The sequence below is a fragment of the Triturus cristatus genome, chromosome 7 (genome assembly GCF_964204655.1).
Source record: "Triturus cristatus chromosome 7, aTriCri1.1, whole genome shotgun sequence".
NCBI lineage: Eukaryota > Metazoa > Chordata > Amphibia > Caudata > Salamandridae > Triturus > Triturus cristatus.
In genome coordinates this window covers 1,197,662,827-1,197,683,334 of record NC_140590.1, presented here as the reverse complement: position 1 = coordinate 1,197,683,334, position 20,508 = coordinate 1,197,662,827, and the positions used below count along the sequence as shown (strand labels likewise).

At 50.4% G+C, this 20,508-nt stretch overlaps 1 long non-coding RNA gene across 6 annotated transcripts in view; it reads right to left on the bottom strand.

The window, feature by feature from the left end:
* LOC146811593 (uncharacterized) overlaps nt 1–20,508 on the bottom strand; it is a 156,327-nt gene that overhangs the window by 74,174 nt on the left and 61,645 nt on the right. The gene's annotated exons all lie outside the window — the stretch shown is intronic.

Below are 20,508 nucleotides of genomic sequence, written 5' to 3'. Positions count from 1 at the left end.
TACCTCCCTTGATCCCACCCTTAGGGTTACCTGGGGGCTGGGCTTCAAGTGGGATGAAAAAACTGGAGGGGGGGGGGGGGGGGGGGGGAGTCTCTGAAAGGGGTGTGGCCGACGTATTTATGGGCGTGGTTTAGAGGCACTTCAGCTGAAAACTTATGCTTAGCATTGTGTGAGGCCCGACTGGTAGTTTGCTACTTCTGTAATTACATCCGGATATACAATCCAGGAACTAACAATGCACTTACAACAAGCCAGTACTATTGGTTTTGTCAATGGTTGCTAGATGCGCAACATAAATATGCAACAATCATGGCTTCGCTTGGTAGTATAGCATATTGAAAAGGCTTCAGTTCTAAAATGGTGAGAGAGACTGAGAACTTACACGAGTCTCTTTGAGGTCCAGTGATACTGATCAAGAGTTGAGATTTTCTTTGGGGGAGGGCAAAAATGGAGAGCCCGACAGAGACCAGTCTCAGCACCTGCCTTTTAGACCCTTTCCACTAAAGCCCTGCCTGGAGGAGACGCTGCTTGAAAGAGACCCTGCACTGACCCCTTTCTGCAGCCCACCGTCAAACACGAGTCTCTCCAGAGACTCTCCCTCGACTCTAGCACGCAGGGCGAACTGGGCCCAGGGGTCCGATAACCAGAGGGGCGTAAAACAGCTTTCTGTCTGCATTATGGGAATGCAAACAGCAGTGTCCCTGCCGCCTCCAGTGATTTACATTAACATAATTTCGCTCATTTTTTTAACACACAGAAGGCACTGTTTATCAGCCTGCTTTCTTGCCTTCTCTCCCCCTGCTGCTACACAATTAACCCCACCCGCCTCCTACAAACAGCTTGGAAACCGGATGAGGAGCTAATTACTTTGTGTGTGATTCAGCCAAGTTGGGATAAGCACAATGTTTTATATAACTTACCTTACCGCCTGCGCTCAATTTCAATGAACCATGCCCACGCCGATCTGCTCCACAGCCCGCGCTTCCCGCACAGCCCGCGCTTCCCGCACCACCCACGCTCCTTTCACATCTCGAATGAGACTCAGCTGTAGCATTCACGTAAACCAATCCCGATGCTGCTTTTATACTGTTTGTATAAATGAACAACAGTACAGCAGCACCTGATTGGTTAGAGCGAGCAAAGGCAACTCCCATATTGAGACCAGGCTCACTGACGCAGTGAGTTGAAGTACGCATGTCTGGTTGGCCGTCGTGAAAGAAACACGAAACTGACATAGGTCCTTTCGCTTTTCTTTAACCACTGTGTCATTGCTTTAGGTGGACAGGTTACGTCTCAGTCTGCACTCGAGTTATGATGCCATCCGACCGTGGTGCAGGCAGCAGGGAGCGCTGGCAGTGGAGCAGAGCAACTTGAGCACAGTTCACTGAAGTTGAACGCAGGCGGTAAGGTAAGTTACATAAAACCAGGGCTTTAAAACAGTGTTGTGTAATATTTGGTATCCCCTCGGGATTGTGTATCCCCTAGACAGGGCTTTAAGTGGGATGATAAAACTAGCGGGTCTCTCCAATGTAATTAAGGGCGTGGGTTAAAAACATATGAGCTAAAAATCTGTGCTTGGCATAGTGTGCCGCCCTTGTATTTTGCTGTTTCTGTCTTTGCATCCAAATATATGATACAACAAGTAACATCATACCTGCAACAAGTCAGGACTATTGTGGTTGTCAGTTGCATAAGATAAATAAGCAGCAACTATGACTTGTATATAATATTGAACAAGCATTGGCATAGCCAATAGGTCTCGCTTTTGGGACCTTATAAGTATTTAGTTATGCAGCACAATATCCTTGGTGCAACAACATCAACTGTTGCATGGCTAAACACTTATAAGGTCCCAGAGGCGAGACCTATTGGCTATGCCAATGCTTGTTAAAATAATGTTGGCCCTGCCGACATCATTCTAGAGCACAATAATAAGTGAATGATTCCGGGAAGTGGATATTTATTTTTGCCCAAAAATACCTTGGCCAACGGCATGTGCACATCTGTTACACTTTTTTTTTAAATAAAATAGAAAACGCAGAGGAGCTCCGCACCCGAGGGCGGCAGAGGCTTGTTTTGAGCCGGCCGCCTTCACGTGTGGCCAACAAGCTGTGAACTTGGCTAATCGGGGCGGGCCGTCCCACGGCTACACAGCCAGGCTTCTGTACCATGGAGGAGGGCGGAGACAAGTGCTTTCAAGGAGCAAGGGGAAAGCAGAGACAAGCTGCCATGTGAGGAGGCAGGATGGGCTGCAGCCGCGGCCATGCCCATGGTGCCTTCGAGATCCTAGGCCGGCTGACACATGGGGCATGTGTGGGCTTTGGAGGGGCAGGCGAGAGCACAGACAAGTGCTCACTTCTCCGCAGACGACTGACAAGTTCATAACCTTTGCATTCTAGGTAGGATGGCGGGCTTGGGGGGGACTACTATGGCGAGACTTCGACACCTTGTTCAACATAATAGTCCCTAAGGATTTGTGGGACGACTGTAAAAGGACAATGAGCTGGCCAACAGGGGAACCAGCAAGAGGAAAGGGGGGGCACCAGGAGATGAAGTATAAAATATAAAGAAGTAATAAAGTATCTAAAAGACAAAATACCAGAGGACAAGGTAGACTGGAACAAGATAACACACACAAAGCAAGAGAAAGAGGAGAGTGTGAACGCTTACTTCGATCGCCTGTTACAAGTTTATCAACAGAATAGTGGGCTAAAAAACCCCATGGGGGAAGCAATGCCAGCTTTTGTTACTACTTTTGTACAAGGTCTGCGGCCTCCTATTAAAACACACCTACAAACATCTTTTGTTTGCTGGCAGCAAGAGCCCGTAGAAAAGGTGCTGGCAGCAGCACGGTACTGCTCTGATTACCAGTCCAATGAGCAGTCCCTGGAAGCAGAAAAGATGAAGAAGGAAAAGGTTAGGCTGTTGGTGGCGCAGGAAAAATTTTACTCAAGCAGGCCAGGAAGGGAGAGGGGCAAGGGTAGGGGAAGAGGCTTAGGTAGGCAACAGAATAACAGGTCCACCTCCCTACCACCTCCAGGTACCGCTTGTTTCTACTGTAAAGACCCGAGTCATTGGAAGGCAGATTGCCCCCTGTTAAAAAAGAAATATGCGGATGAAAGGCCAAGGCAGAATGGGAGACAAAATGGACAACAATATCAGCGTAATGCCCAACACACGGAGTCTAGAAATAATGAACAACAAGGATACCAGTCCACCGACATGTCCCCAACACAACAGGATTGGGCTGGAAGGGATGAGTGGGGACAGCAGGATAATACTTTCCCACCCCCACCCCAGAATTTATTCTAGGGATGCCCGAAAGTGGAAGACTGCATGATAGCTCCAGCCATAACAGTGGACCAATCGGGTCCATATATCAAAGGGACGGTCATTGGCAAAATTGTGACCTTCTTGATAGACACAGGAGCGCAAAGATCAATGCTAAAGGCGTCAGTGGCACCGGAAGCACCACTTTCGGGAATAAAGATTACTGCAGTCGGAATGACAGGACAACCAATAGATGAATATCTCACACAGCCATTACAATTACAAGTAGGCACAATAACAGTAAACCACCAGTTCATCCTCAGCAGATTCTGCCCAGTAAATCTGCTGGGGAGGGACTTGCTTTGTAAAATGCAATGCACCATCCACTGCTCACCAACAGGGGTCTTTCTGGAGAGCAGGCCCAACGGTCTAATGCTACAGGCCTTCATGAACTGCACCGACTACGTCATCCCCCCCAGAGTTGCGCGACAGGGTGCCACCCCAGGTCTGGGCCACCAGCGCAAATGATGTAGGACGAGTGCTGAATTATCCCCCAGTACAGGTCACTCTGAAGCCCGGAGCTCCCCTCCCGAGAGTACCCCAGTACAAAATTTCGAAAGAAGGGGAGGAGGGCATCGCTCCAGTGATACTGGACCTCCTGAGGCAGGGAATAATAAGGGAAATACGCTCTAGCCCATGCAACACGCCCATACTCCCTGTAAAAAAAGCATCCAAGGGCCAAAATGGGGCCCCTGTATATCGATTCACCCAAGACTTGAGGGAACTGAACAAAATAGTGGTTCCTTCCTTCCCAATAGTTCCAAACCCAGCGACAATATTATCTAATATCCCAGTAACAGCGACCCACTTTACAGTACTAGACTTGAGTTCAGCCTTCTTTACCATTCCCCTGCACCCCAATAGTCAGTCAGACTTCTCCTATAGATCGAAGCGCTACACATGGTGTAGGCTCCCCCAAGGTTTCACAGAGTCACCCTCCATTTTCACAAATGCCCTGAAGACGGATCTAGACACCTTGGCGCTACATGGCGGCTCAACTCTTGTTCAAGACATAGATGACCTATTACTGGCCTCACCTTCGAGAGGCTTGCATAGAAGACACCATTGCTGTCCTATGCCATCTAGCAATAAAATGGTATAAGGTCTCCCCAAAGAAACTACAATTCTGCCACACCGCTGTAAAGTACCTAGGCCACGAACTGTCCGAAGGGACAAGGAGATTGTTACCCGACAGGATATCAACAATAACGCACTTCCCACGACCACGTACACAAAAAGATGTTCGGGCATTCCTGGGGGTGGCGGGATACTGTCGCCACTGGATCCCGAACTTCTCCCTCATTGCAAAGCCTTTACAAGCGCTCACACATAAGGAGATCCCAGACATAGTTCCTTGGCCACCGGATTGCGAGATAGCATTCAATACACTAAAGAACGAACTGAGTGGGGCTCCAGCGTTAGGACTCCCTGACTACAGCAAAGACTTTCAATTGTTTTGCCACGAGAAGGGAGGATGTTCGCTGGGGGTATTGAGTCAGAAGCATGGATCATACTACCACCCAGTGGCATACTACTCAGCAACATTGGACCCTGTGGCAGCGGCTCTTCCGCCCTGCCTTCGAGCAGTAGCTGCAGCAGCGTTAGCAGTAGAACAGTCAGAGAACATAGTGCTGGCCCACACTATGATGTTGCACGTTCCCCATGCGTTAGACACACTACTAACACCACAACAAAGACCCAGCACCTAACAAATGCCCGTCTCACTAGGTATGAATTAATATTACTAGCACCACACATAATGATCAGGAGATGCACCACTCTGAACCCGGCATGCCTTTTGCCAACAGAGCATGAGCTGGACGATCTACATTCTGATGATGCCTTCCACAATTGCACACTAGCAATAGGTAGTCACACAAAGGTACGCCCCGATCTACAAGACACACCTCTCCCCGATGCACAAGGGGACCTGTTTGTGGACGGGTCATGCCTTCGAGATGACAAAGAAACATTACAAGCCTCCTATGCAGTAGGCACAGTAAATAAACTTCTGGAGGGTGGGAGACTAGTACATGCCAAGAGCGCACAAGCAGCCGAACTCGTGGCACTGACGAAGGCATGCACATTGGCTAAAGGAAGAGTAGCAAACATATATACCGACAGCCAATATGCCTTCGGAGTGGTCCATGACTTTGGCCAGCTGTGGTCGATGAGGGGATTCTTCACATCAGCAGGCCAACAAATTCAACACGCCCACTTAATAAGTGACCTCCTCCATGCCCTACTGCTACCTTCAAAGGTGGCCGTCATCAAATGTGCGGCACACACTTCCGCAAAAGATTATGTGTCCAGAGGGAACGCATTTGTTGATGGGGAAGCCAGGAGAATAGCACTGACAGGCTACCAACTAGCTATGATACAGGTGACAAGCCGCAGCAACGACCCAGAGGTCACCAATGATTCCTTACACTTTGACCCTATACATATTCAGACAAAAGTGGAAAAAGAAGAGAAGGAAGACTGGGAAAAGGGTGGGTGCGTACAAACGAGGGAGGGATTATGGACAGGGCCAAACGGGAAAATATGTCTACCCTCAGCCATGCTCCCCTCCATGGCACGCCTCTTTCATGGTCCCTCGCACATTGGCAGGGACGGCATGATCAGACTATTCGCCCAATGCTGGTACAACTGCAAATTCCGCCAAGCAGCAGAGAGGCTTTGCAGACAATGCACCGTTTGCGCACAGTACAATACTGGGAAGGGCACACAAACAGCACCGGGTCACTTTCCCCCTCCCCACGGACCATTTGAAAGCCTCCAAATGGACTTCATTGACATGCACCCCACCCACAAGTACAAATATGTGTTGGTGATCGTATGTATGTTCAGTAAGTGGACCGAAGCATACCCGACAAAGAACTGTGATGCACATACGATCGCCAAGTGCCTCCTGCAAGAACTGATCCCACGCTTTGGAATACCTGCCCTTCTGAGCTCCGACAATGGCCCAGCATTTATTTCCCATGTCATAGGGGGAATATGTAAAGGACTAGCGGTCACACAAAAATTGCCCTGCGCATATCACCCCCCCGGCTGCAGGCGCGGTGGAAAGAAAGAATGGGGTGTTGAAAAATAAAATTGGGAAAATATGTGCGTCAACAGAACTTTCATGGGTGGATGCACTACCACTAGCTCTGCTGGCAATGAGGAGCACACCAGATAGAGTAACAAAACTAAGCCCCCATGAGATACTTTTTGGCCGCCCCATGAACATTGCAGGCCATATGTCCACGGCCCGCTCTCAGTTACAGATGATCTACTTTTATGTTATTGCAAGAAATTAACAGAGACTTTACGTTATCTTCACCGCCAGGTTCTGCAGGCTCTTCCAGAGGCGACAACACCACCGCCACATGACCTGCAGCCTGGCGACTGGATCTGGATAAAGGCCCACACCCGACGGCACTGCCTCCAGCCAAGGTGGAAGGGACCTCACCAGATCATCCTCCGTACAGCAACAGCAGTGAAGTGTCAAGGACTGACTTCCTGGATCCACAGCTCACACACCAAAAAGGCAGACGGACCAGACAGCGAGAAACAAGACAGACCAGCAGCTCCTGCGACATCCGAAACACCCCGCAGGTACAACCTCCGATCCACCACGCGAGACAAGGCCAACAGGAAGTAAGAGGCAGACACCTGCTCAGGGCAGGCCAGGCCTCCAACGGACAACTGAAAGCTACAAGAGACACTGCGCACAACAAAACCAGGCCCCTGGGTATCATCACTCCAAAGACATCGGTGCCAGTTACTTCTCAAGGGAGTGCCAACTGTTATGTGCTAGTAACCTCTGACAGTACCACATCAAGGCACCAACGTCTCTTCCAAATTGTTGACTGGTGTCTGCACCAATAAACACATAGGAGGTGCAGAGCCCGCTAGTTAGAGTTGCAGAGGAGGCTCCAGGAGGCACTGTACGCCTAAGCCTCAAATAGACGACAGCTACGACCAATGACAGCAAACAGGTCGGGAAGGCTTCGATCTATACAAGTGAGAGTTGAAGAGTCACGACTAACAATTCACATCAGCCTGTTGTGCCCTGGACTAGGGGCAATTGGGGTACTACAACTGACTGTGCCAAACACTCCCTTTTGAGCGGGCTAAGAGAGCTAATTTTGCAAGACATCTCATTCCCCACTTTTGGAGTACAAGCGACAACACAAGACATTGAAAACACACGCCTCGACATCTTGGATTGCATAATATTGGCAGCTGAAGACATAGGATTAGGCATTATCAGAGACGGTGTCTGAAACAAAATGGGAAGCAAAGGCACCATGCAAAGAAGAAAGAGACACAAAAGAATATGGCCTTCAGTGGTAGCAGCGGTATTGACACCAGTGCCAGCAATAATAGTGACGGCACTAATAATAATATTTGCAGACAAACTTGAAATACCGTTCCTTAACCGCCGGCATGGAGAGGAGGGTGATAACAATGTGACTAATGATGCAGAACAACCAGGGTTTGAAAATGAAATGATTCTGGGAAAGGTTGGCAATAAAGAAGACGGGGACGGGGTACTGTGGGATGAGTACAATGAAAACCAGTATGTTGAAATGCTAAAAATGTATGTACACATAATGAATATATCTGGATGTTACGTCTGTACGCACTTACCAACTAACACAGAAAGCGGTATGAGCTACAACGTGTTACCAGTTTCCAAGTATGTGGGGTGTATTCTAATGAGGGACCTGCTCCTCAAACACCACAATATGTCAGTATCAGTTGCACCACCAGCAGATAGCAGAAGGTCAACGAAAAAGGGTGGGAAAACACCCGGGAGAAAGAAAGGGCCTTGCATTAATATCCTACCAACAACAAGGTACACAGAGATGTTAGCAACAATAGTGGGGGTTGCTAGAGCAGAAGGATGGGAAAGTAGGGCAGAGTGGAACAACTTGGGGACGATGAAGGAAGGAAAATTGAAGATACCAAGGTTCAAAATAGAACTGCCACATGCCCCTTCCTGAATTCAGAGTAACAAAGTGATGCTCACAACAAGAAGACCCCAGTTGCCCCAGAAGGAAGGAAGCTGCACGATAGACACGATACTGTGGAAATGCATGGAAAGACTGCATTCCATCTGCATGCACGGTAGCAGAAAGGATACAAGGGGAACTGGGTCTACTAGGTTGTGAGAATAGGATAAACAAAATGAGGAGAGTGCTAGAAACAGAGGGAACAGAAGAGGAGGCGGAGGGACAAATATCCGTTGGCAGCAGTAACTGCACACACACAACATGGCTGTCAAGAGTTAGGAACAAACAAGGGGGATTATTCCATGGATTAGTAGGGCACAAAGGATTGTTTTTCGTGTGTTGCGAGTGGGCTTACTTCTACCTACCACCAGGATGGCACGGCAGCTGCTATCTCGCCTCCATCATACCAAAGATGACCCATTTCTCTGACATAGGCCAGATCGCACTCCAAGGCACCAGAAGGAACCAAGAATGGGCGGACCATGTAATGACGGGCTTAGGGGCAATGGTCCCGGGTGTAGGGCTTGTCTACACCACTGAGAGAATACATCAGCTAGCACGCATGATTGAGGATTTCGCTGAAACTACGGCCATAGGGATGGGAAACATCATGGAAGAACTCACAGAGGGCCGTAGTGATGCAGAATAGAGTAGCATTAGACATCATCTTGGCGAAAGAGGGTGGAGTCTGCCACGTCATCAAGCAAACATGCAGCTCATACATACCTGACAACAGTCGCAACATAGACGACGTAATACACCACATTATAGACATTAGGGATGAAGCACACAGCATACACACCGGGAGCATGTGGGACAAAGTTATGGTATGGCTAGCAGGCTGGGGATCATGGATATTGGAAGTAGGCATCATCATAATTGCAGTACTAATTACGCTCTGTGCGATGTGTCAGGTTTGCCCAGCATGTTGCACTGCCCTGGTGTCCCGTTTTGCGCATCACGGGCAATACAGCAGGTGGCGTAGACATCACAGGCACAACACCAAGGACGATGAGGATGGAGGAGAGGAGATGGTGGTAAAGGGATAGAGGATGGTGATTTGGTATCAGATGGGGCAATGTAGAAGCCAGTTTCCCTTTTTGACACCAAATGCAGGAAGTTTGTAGGCCTCGTTCAGTTAGCATGACAAATACTGTATACTGGCAGTACTCTTGCTTCAGGGGGACGGCTTCAGCAACGCAAGACTTGCTCATGAACAAGATACGTGGCAAGAGAAGATGCTCGCTTCAGCATGTACACTTGCATATCACATTTCTCAATATGTCTTTGGCCATTTCTATTATGTTGCAATCATTAACTGGAAAAGCACCAGACTTATATCTTACGTTATAGTGGAAAGTCCCAGAAGCAGACTTAGGTCACGCAGCCAGCAACAGTACTTTTTCGGAGGGTTACAACCTTTACAACGCAACCTTTACAACGCACTACCATTACAACTGGATTTTTACAACGCAAGTGGATTTACAACGCATGCTGTTATAACGCCAGCTTTTACAACGCAAGTACCATTACAACGCAAGTACCTTTACAACGCAAGTATTTTTTTTTAAATGTAACTTTATGTAATGTTTTTTTTTTAAAAATGATTATATATTATTACATTTTATTTCTGATTTATTATATTTATTGAATAAAAAATATTTAAAATTAGTGAAGTTGTTTTATTAATATTTAAAAGTAGTAAATGGTAAAAATACTCAAGTATAGAGAAATAATACTTTAGTATTTATATATTATAAAATATTATTAAATAGAATTTTTAGAAATTAATACTCTAGTATTTTTATATTACAATCCAAAATAAAAAAAGGAGTGTAAAGGTAATAATTTAATACTTAATTAAAAAAATATAATAATCATTATTCATACTCTAGTTTTTACAAATTACAATATTGGGGTATTTAATTTTAAATAGGGAACAATTATTAATTATAATTTAATTGAAAAAATGAGTGAAAAGGTAATAATTGAATACTTAGGTATTAAAAATAATATTTATTAAAAAAATGTAATACTTTAGAATTTTTTTTTTTAAATGTATTAAAAAATAAAGGTTAAATATATATATTTTTTTTAAATAATTATTAGTTAAACATTTTTATTTAACTATTATTTAAAAAAAAGTTCCCACGCTTTTGCATTGTTTTCTATGGGAACAATTGTCCTTCATTTATTTCCATATATCAAGCTGTATCTCCCGCGGAACTGAAAAGGAAGGTGTTAAAAAAGAAGAAAGGGGATCTTTTGCAAGGAAATGGAGTAAGCATCCAGGTAAGGATAAAATTACGTTATTTTACAAGTATTAACAAACAATTAGGATAAATATGTAAAATAAATACATTAATAAAAAAATAGTACACATAGTTTCGAAAAGTATATTTTTTTATTCAAAAATAAGGAAAAAAAGTATCTTTTTTTAAAAATATTTTCACATATTTACATATTTTTTTGCAAGTAATATATTAAATTAAATAGTAACAGTAATAAAATAAATAAATAAATAAATAGTCCGTTAACAATCTTTGCAGCTTCAGATGACGTAAGGACGTAAACGTGAACGTAAGCGGCCATTTTGAAGAGCATCGATGGATGAAGCAGCAGGAAGCTGATCTACGTCCAGGTAGGAAACAATTTAAACTTTATTTATATATGTTAAATTAAAAAAGGATACATATATTGTAAAGAAAGGGTAAGGAGAGTTTGCGGATAAATAAAGTAATGTAAAAAAGATAAAAAAGCATGTTGCCGATCGTGTAATTAGAGTATGCCTATGTCGGGTCAGAAAAAGTTGTCGACAAAAGTTATTTCTGTTTACAATTGGTTTCAAAAAATAGATTTTTAAATATAACATAAATGTTAAAAAAAAAGTTGCCGTCGTTTTTAAAATGTATTATGGCTGATAGTGACAGTAGGGTTTGGTAGGAGTTAGTAATTGTTCAATTTGGAATTGGATGGTCAGAAGAAAAACTATTTTATTTCTTGTGGAAAAAGGAAAATAGCACAGGTTGACATAGGGAGAACTTTTTTTTTGAAGGAGGTATCTTTGGATCTATTGTTAAGTTATAGAAGTACATTTCTGTATTAATTTGGAAAGAAAAAAAATGGTCATTTAAAACAGGTAACAAAAGGAAGGTTGACCCGACTAATTTTTGTTAAAAATGTTTTGGAAAAATGTTATTGCCAATTGTAATTACTGTTTCAAATAATTTAGGGCAAAGCAGGAAAGTAAGGTGCTAAAGTTATTTAGAAGTTTAGAATGTTGGCAACATTTTCAAGGTAGTCTAGAGCCACACACAACGAAAATTGTTGCATAATACCCAAAAGTCTCTCAGACATTTCCTTTGTTTTTTGTGTAACTCGTGGGTTTAGACTACCAGTTAATGTTTGTGAAAGTCTCATTTCTTGAAAACTTTGCTCCTTCTTCAAAGTTTCCAAAAAAGAGTAGAAATTAGGGTGTGGTTTGCCAATTGTGTGGTTGAAGGAGTTATGCCATCCCTCAATGGCATTATTTGTTTTTGCTTCTCCCTCTAAACAGCTTGTGTAACAATTCCACCAATCCACATGGAAACGTGGCTTCCTCCTGCGACCCGATCTGCTTAGGTGCCCAATCCATGTGTCTTCAAAATAATTTAGGATGGGTGCCAATTTTTCCTCATTTGCATTGTAATAGTCTGATTCTGTAATGGCAGTGTAGTATTCGTCTACACTTACGGGAGGAACAAAACAAAGAGCAGTTAATTTTTTTTAACTCAAATTGAAGTTTGCTATCTGTTGAATACTCTGCAACCAGGGATGTTTTCTGTAACTTACGCCAGAATGCCTGGGAAAAATGGAAGAAACAGCCCTGAATTTGTGTATCCGTGTACGTTTTACTGATCACATTGATCATGCTTGTTGGAAGGCGGACCCCGAGGAGTCGGTACGACCACCAAGGGGGGGGGCCCTCACACTGCACGAAGTAGCCGAGCGCTGCCGAGAAGTCTCCTGAGAGATCCTTCTCCTATCACGTACTAGCACAGTAACACCACCACACAGGACTCAAGGAGGTTGTCTTGTGACAAGCAATTCTTTATCAGCAATAAAAAGGTTACGAGGTCAATATTTACACGAAGGGATCGAGGGATCCACCAAAAGTCTCAGTGTCTCTTTGGAAGGGTCGGGGTAGCGGGACAGTCTTTGGCAGGAATGCGGTACGAGGGTACCTGGGGCCCAGTTCTTATCCTCAAGCTGGAGGACCTCCGGATCTCGGATGGGTCGAGCCGCGACGGCGTCAGCAGGGCTCTGGCGTACAGTTCGTGGAGAGCCGCGATCAAATCAGCAGGGCTCTCAAGATGGTTTCTGCTCAGCTCGAGCCGCGACGTCGTCAGCAGGGCTCTTAGGAAGGTTCCAGCGAGGTTGGGCCGCGACGGCGTCAGCAGGGCTCCGATGTTCCAGGTGGTTCAGAAAGGGTTCACAAGAGGGAGCCGCGACGCAGTCAGCAGGGCTCGTGATAGTTCCGACAAGAGTTCTTCTCCGTAGGGTCAGCCGCGATTCAATCAGCAGGGCTCTCGACTCCGGGATACAACTGCCGAGCTGTGGTGGGGTCGCCCCAGATATAGGTCTGGAGCCCTTTGATGTCCGGACCTATGCGCCCGAGGGGGCGGAGTGGCCGGGTGGAGGTGGCCAGACGCCCAGCAGGAGAGGCGCCAGGCCCATGGGAGTTGCAGGGCGATCACACCTCGAGAGGGGAGGACAGTTGGGGGTCCCATCGATACTGTCCTCCGCCGGGGGCGATGAATGGGTCCTGCGGCACCCCCTGGCTAGTTCGTGGTGCCTCGATGTCGGGGCTTCGCTGGGGTCGAGGCCGGGTTGAGCGGGGGTGCACGGTGTGACGTGGATGCCAACAAGATGGCGGAGCCACGAGGAGTATGCGACCACGTGCAGCTCCGGGTGAAGGGCCTTGGTGCAGTTCAGACGGGTGGCCCGTGAAGGCCGGGGTGGGGAATGGGCACAATCCAGGGGGTTAAGGACCACGCCACGCGGCCGGGTCCAACAGGCGTCCCCCCCAGCCGAAGGCATGGAGAGTCACCCATCTCCTTGGGGAATCTCCTCGTCAAGGCGGAAGAAGCGGGACAGGCCGTCGGCGTGGTCATTGCCGGGCCGGTGTTCGACGTCAAAGTCCATCCCTTGTAGCGAGATGGACCACCGCAGCAGCTTGGGGTTCTCGCCCCGCATTTGCATTAACCATTGCAAGGGCCGGTGGTCGGTCTGGACCCGGAAGTGGGTGCCAAAGAGGTAGGGCCGGAGCTTCTTGAGGGCCCACACCACAGCGAAGGCCTCACGCTCAATAGTGCTCCAGCGTTGCTCTCGGGGCAGTAGTCGTCGGCTGATGAAGGCCACTGGTCGGTCGAGCCCCTTTTCGTCGGCTTGGGATAGGACGGCCCCGATCCCATACTCAGAGGCGTCCGTCTGTACCACGAACTCCTTCTGGTAGTCCGGGGCCTGCAGCACCGGAGCAGTACACATGGCTGTCTTTAGGGTGTCGAAGGCTGTTTGGCAGCGGGGTGTCCAGTGTACCTTCTTGGGCTGCTTTTTGGACGTTAACTCTGTGAGGGGGCCAACAATGCTCCCATAGTCCCGGATAAACCGCCGGTAGTATCCGGTGAGGCCCAGGAAGGCCCGGACAGCGGTCTGGGTAGTGGGGGGTTCCCAGGTCTGGATGGCATCTATCTTCGCTTGGAGGGGGGCCACCTGCCCGCTCCCCACTTGATGGCCCAGGTAGGTCACGGATCCGTGGCCGATTTGACATTTGCTCGCCTTGATCGTGAGTCCGGCCCGCTGGAGGGCGGCCAGGACGGCCTTCAGGTGGAGGAGGTGCTCGGCCCAGTGGTTGCTGTACACGGCAATGTCATCTAAGTAGGCCGCGCTGAAGGCCTCAAGCCCGGCCAACACCTTGTTCACCAGTCTTTGGAAGGTGGCCGGGGCGTTCTTCATTCCGAAGGGCATCACCCGAAAGTGGTAATGCCCATCCGGGGTCGAAAAGGCGGATCTTTCTTGGGCGCCGGGGGTGAGCTGGATTTGCCAGTACCCGGCGGTGAGGTCCAGCGTGCTCAAGTAGCGAGCGGCCCCTAGGCGGTCGATGAGTTCGTCGGCCCGGGGTATCGGGTGTGCGTCTGTCTTGGTTACCGCATTCAGGGCTCGGTAGTCCACGCAGAATCGCAACTCTGGGGGGTGACCGGGAGCTGCGGCCTTGGGCACCAGGACGACAGGGCTGGCCCACGGGCTGTCGGAAGGCTCGATGACCCCCAGGGCCAGCATCTTCGCTACTTCGGCCTGGATGCAGGCCCGCACTCGGTCAGGCACCCGGTAGGCTCTGTGTCGTAGGGGGGGGCTCTCCCCGGTGTCGACGTCGTGGACGCACCAGTGGGTCACCCCCGGGGTGAGAGAGAAGAGGGCTGCGTAGTCCCGCAGTAATTGCTGGCAGTCGTTGCGCTGTTCCGGGGTCAGGGACGAGGCGAGTTGGACCCCTTCGATTGATCCATCGTGAATGTCGGATTGCAAGAGGTCGGGCAAGGGCTCGGAATCGTCCTCGCCCCCTTCGTCAGTCGCCAGCAGCAGGCTCAGTTCGGTCCGGGCGAAGTGGGGTTTTAGCCTGTTAGCATGTAGGACCCGGAGGGGGTTCCGGGGGGACTCCAGATCGACCAGGTAGGTGACGGGACTTTTCTTCTCCACCACCTTGAAGGGCCCGGTCCACTTGTCCTGGAGGGCGCCGGGTTCGACCGGGGCCATGACCCATACTTTCTGACCTGGCTCGAATTCTATAGTAGAGGTGTTGCGATCGTACCACCGCTTCATGTCCTCCTGGCTGGCCTCGAGGTTGGCTTCGGCCATGGCTCGGAACCTGCGGGTCTGGTTTCGGAGGGTCAGGAGGTATCGGTAGACGTCAGGAGGGGCGCCTCGGGGCTTCATCTCCCAGCCCTCCTTGACCAGGCTGAGCGGTCCGCGGACCGGGTGTCCATACAATAGTTCAAACGGGCTGAACCCCAGGGACTTCTGCGGGACCTCCCGATAGGCAAACAGGAGGCAGGGCAGCAGGACATCCCATTTCCGCCTGAGGGGTTCTTCCAGGCCCTGGATCATCCCTTTTAATGTTCGGTTGAACCGCTCAACCAGTCCGTTCCCCTGAGGGTGATAGGGGGTCGTGAACTTGTATGTGACCCCGCACTGTTGCCACAGGGACCGCATGTACCTGGAGATAAAGTTCGTGCCGCGGTCGCTCACCACTTCGCTGGGGAATCCCACTCGGGAGAAGATCCCCATCAAGGCCCGGCCGACCACAGGGGCCGTTATAGTCCTTAGCGGGACCGCCTCCGGGTACCTGGTGGCGTGGTCCACGAGGACCAGGATGAAGCGGTGGCCCAGGGCGGTTTGGGGGTCCAGGGGTCCCACAATATCGATTCCGACCCGTTCGAACGGGGTGCTGACGGCTGGGAAGGGCTGGAGGGGGGCCTTGACCCGACCCCCCGTCTTTCCGCTGGCTTGGCAGGTCTGGCAGGACCGGCAGTGGTTGTCCACATCTCTCCGCATCCGGGGCCAGTAGAAGTGGGTCACCAGACGACTGTACGTTTTGTCTTGCCCCAAGTGTCCGGCGAGGGGCACATCATGGGCCAGGTTGAGAAGGAACTCCCGGAAGCGGAGGGGGACCACCAACACGCGGCTGGCCCCGAGTTCTGCTACTTTCTGTTCACTGTACAACAGGCCCTCGGCCCAGTAGACCCAGTGGGTGCCGGTCTGGTCACCGTTGGCTTGCGCGGTCGCCTGTTGTCGGACCCCTTCGAGAGAGGGACAGGACTGTTGTTCTTGCTGGAACTGCTCTCGGGTGGGGCCCCCTTCGTGTCGCCATTGTGTCAGCTCTGGGAGGGCGCTCGGAGAAGCCATCTCTTCGGGGGAGGATTCGCTGGGTCCAGGGTCGGTGTCCGCCTCCTCCTCGCTGCTGGTGGGAGGGGGTGTGAGCCCCTCGGGTTGGGCGGTCCCGGAGGTCGAGGATGAGCGGGGGGCCTGGGTGGTCATGGACCGGGTGATGGCGCAGGCCCAATCAGCCAGTCCCAACATTCGGAGGTGCTCTCGTCGCTCTACTTGAGCCCAGGGGGAACTTTCCAAGTCGTTCCCCAGGAGGCAGTCGACCGGGGCGTCGTCGCGCACCGTCACCTTCAGCAGGCCCGTCACCCCTCCCCACTCGAAGGGGACCAGGGCCATCTGGCATAGGCTTTCACGGTTGTCGGCCGTCCGTACGGGGCACAGCACATTCGGTAGAATCTGTTCAGGGGTCACCAGGTGGCAGCGGACAGCGGTGATACTGGCGCCTGTGTCACGAAGGGCTTCGGCCCGTTGTCCATTGACCGTGACCTGCTGCCGGTACTTCTGGGTGTTGGTTGGGATGGGGGTGCAGGGTACCATCTCTCGGCTACCCAGGCAGACCAGGGACATGGCTGCCGGCTCCCACTCAGTGTTCTCTCGGTCGAGGGCCTCCTCTTCCTCTTCTCCTCCCCCCAAGGCGGCGGCTGTCAGCTGCCGGGGCGGGGGCCCGCCGGCCCCGTTTCTTCGGTTCAGGGGGCAGGCCGGATCGCTGGCAAAGTGTCCGGTTTGTTGGCAGCCGTAGCAGGTCACTGGTGGCCGTGGTCCGGGTCGGGCCGGGCCCACCCTTCGGGCTAGGCTCGGGGAGAGATGTGGCTGCGGTGGCCCTCGAGGGGGGCTCCTGGGGGCCCCGGCGGGAGGGTCTCGGTTCCTGTTCGGCCCTCCCCCCCCACCGCGCTGGCGGGGGGGTCCGTTGGGGTTCCTCTGGTACTCCCCCATTGAGTTCCGGGGGACCCGGGAGTTGACCCATCGATCGGCCTCGACGGCAAGTTTTCGCGGGTCGGTCATTTTGCTGTCGAGGAGGTGCTGTCTCAGTTCCACGAAGCAATTGTTGGAAAGGTGTTCCCACACGATGAGGTCGACCAGCTGCCCGTAGGTGGTTACTTTGCTCCCTTTGATCCACCCTTCTAGGGCCCGACTGAAAAAGTCCACATATTCCACCCATGTGGTACCCGGGATTTTCTTGCAGTCTCTGAACCGTTGGCGGTACATTTCCGCTGTTAGCCCGTAGCGGGTGAGCAGGGCCTCCTTCATGTGATCGTAGGAGGTCATCACCTCCTCCGGTAGCTGGAGCAGCGTGTCCCGCCCCTCACTCAGGAACCGCCCCCACAGGCCCGCGCCCCAGTCTTTTCGGGGCACCCGATGAGAGGTCATGGCCACCTCGTAGGCCTTGAACCATTGTTGGATGTCGTCATTCTTGTAATACTCCTTGACGACCTCTTTCGGGATATGTACCTTGGCCTCGGAAGGCGGTAGAGTGTCTCTAGTACTGGGGGTGCCGGTCCCTCCGTTCTTGGCCTTGATCTCGAGCTCCTTGAGACTGCGCTCGTGCTCAAGAGTTATTTTTTTTTCCTCCAACTCCCGGTGTCGTCTCTTCTCCTCTATCTCTTCTTGAAGGCGCAGCTGCTCTAGGGCCAGTTTCTTTTCTGCCAGCTGGAGTTCGCCGTCCAGCCGCAGTCGGGCGAGCTCTAGCTCGTGGCTCCGGACCTTTTCCCGCTCTCGTATTTCTTCTTCGGAGAGGCCGGTTTCTAGGCTCTTTCTTCCTCCGGTTGCCGGAGTCCGTGCGGTTGCTGTGGTCTCAGTCAGGGGCAAGGGCCCTTCTTCCTGGGAGGGGCCTGCCCCGGCCTCCAACCATGCCCTCAGAGCTTTCTGCATCTCCTCTTTGGTACCTAGGCTGGTGGTTGCAATGCCTTTGTCTTTGCAGAACTGTTTTAATTCTTTGTGCGTATATTCTTCCAGCCGTTCGGGCTGGAATTCCATTGTCGCGTTGTTTTCCTGGCTGCTCATGATGCTGTTCGTTTGGATGGGTAGCTAGTGGGTACTGGCTGGTACATACTGCGTTCGGCTCGGATCCCGTCGCTGGCCACCAAATGTTGGAAGGCGGACCCCGAGGAGTCGGTACGACCACCAAGGGGGGGGGCCCTCACACTGCACGAAGTAGCCGAGCGCTGCCGAGAAGTCTCCTGAGAGATCCTTCTCCTATCACGTACTAGCACAGTAACACCACCACACAGGACTCAAGGAGGTTGTCTTGTGAAAGCAATTCTTTATCAGCAATAAAAAGGTTACGAGGTCAATATTTACACGAAGGGATCGAGGGATCCACCAAAAGTCTCAGTGTTTCTTTGGAAGGGTCGGGGTAGCGGGACAGTCTTTGGCAGGAATGCGGTACGAGGGTACCTGGGGCCCAGTTCTTATCCTCAAGCTGGAGGACCTCCGGATCTCGGATGGGTCGAGCCGCGACGGCGTCAGCAGGGCTCTGGCGTACAGTTCGTGGAGAGCCGCGATCAAATCAGCAGGGCTCTCAAGATGGTTTCTGCTCAGCTCGAGCCGCGACGTCGTCAGCAGGGCTCTTAGGAAGGTTCCAGCGAGGTTGGGCCGCGACGGCGTCAGCAGGGCTCCGATGTTCCAGGTGGTTCAGAAAGGGTTCACAAGAGGGAGCCGCGACGCAGTCAGCAGGGCTCGTGATAGTTCCGACAAGAGTTCTTCTCCGTAGGGTCAGCCGCGATTCAATCAGCAGGGCTCTCGACTCCGGGATACAACTGCCGAGCTGTGGTGGGGTCGCCCCAGATATAGGTCTGGAGCCCTTTGATGTCCGGACCTATGCGCCCGAGGGGGCGGAGTGGCCGGGTGGAGGTGGCCAGACGCCCAGCAGGAGAGGCGCCAGGCCCATGGGAGTTGCAGGGCGATCACACCTCGAGAGGGGAGGACAGTTGGGGGTCCCATCGATACTGTCCTCCGCCGGGGGCGATGAATGGGTCCTGCGGCACCCCCTGGCTAGTTCGTGGTGCCTCGATGTCGGGGCTTCGCTGGGGTCGAGGCCGGGTTGAGCGGGGGTGCACGGTGTGACGTGGATGCCAACAAGATGGCGGAGCCACGAGGAGTATGCGACCACGTGCAGCTCCGGGTGAAGGGCCTTGGTGCAGTTCAGACGGGTGGCCCGTGAAGGCCGGGGTGGGGAACGGGCACAATCCAGGGGGTTAAGGACCACGCCACGCGGCCGGGTCCAACAATGCTCAATTCAAAATCTACAATTATTTTCCTAGGACTTTTGGATGTTTTCTTTTTAATAACTGATAAAAGTTCAGTGTAGGTTGCAGTAGTCTTATCAGGAAGCAAACTATATACTAAGGGGATCACATTATGGTTAATTTTAGCGTGTATAGTGTAAATTTGGGTGAAAGGATGGGGTGTACTTTTAAACGTACCATCCATCATCCAAATTTCACTATTTTCTAACTTAACAAGGTTGCGGGGTGTACTAAAAATTAAGATACGTTTTTGAGGGTTTTGGTTGTCAAGGAGAAGGAAAGGTTCATCAGCAAAAGAAATTGTAAGTTCATGTGGAATGATAATGTCAGAAAAGGTATGAGGTGCTGTGGTTTGTGTGTTACTTGCCTGCTTTAGTCTTTGTATAATTCGTCTCAAATTAGGAATTATAGGCATATTACTAGCAACATGACTGGGGAGATGCTGTGCAACCTCTCTTAAAATGGATCCAGTAGAATCATTGGAGGTGCTTGCAAGTTGTTTCATTTCATTTAGGGTTTCCCTTACATCAATCTCCATTGCAGAGGCAGAGTGGTTATGATCTGTTGTCTTAATGATATCATTAAGGGTAACCGCTCTACCACTGCAATGGGATGAGTAGTATTGCACACACCTCCAATGATTTCTAGGGAAACTTATCCTTTCTTTACAATATATGTATCCAGCATGCTTTAATAATTTGTTTCCTTTTCTTGATTTTATGTAGGAAGCTGTTTCCTGAGTAGACATTATCTGTGAAGAAAATATGTTTGATTTAATATGTGGAATAAGAAGACAAATAACAAAGAACAATATCCTACATTATCCATAATGTGGCCCTTTCTTGGAGTTAGAATAGTAAATTCTGCTTTTACACTATCCTCCACTTTCCCTAATGTTCAACCTCCTTGGAGCTAGAATACTAAATTCTGCCACTACACCATCCTACACTTTCCCTACTGCTGCACCTTCTTGGAGTTGGAATAGTAATTGTTACCCCTACAGTATC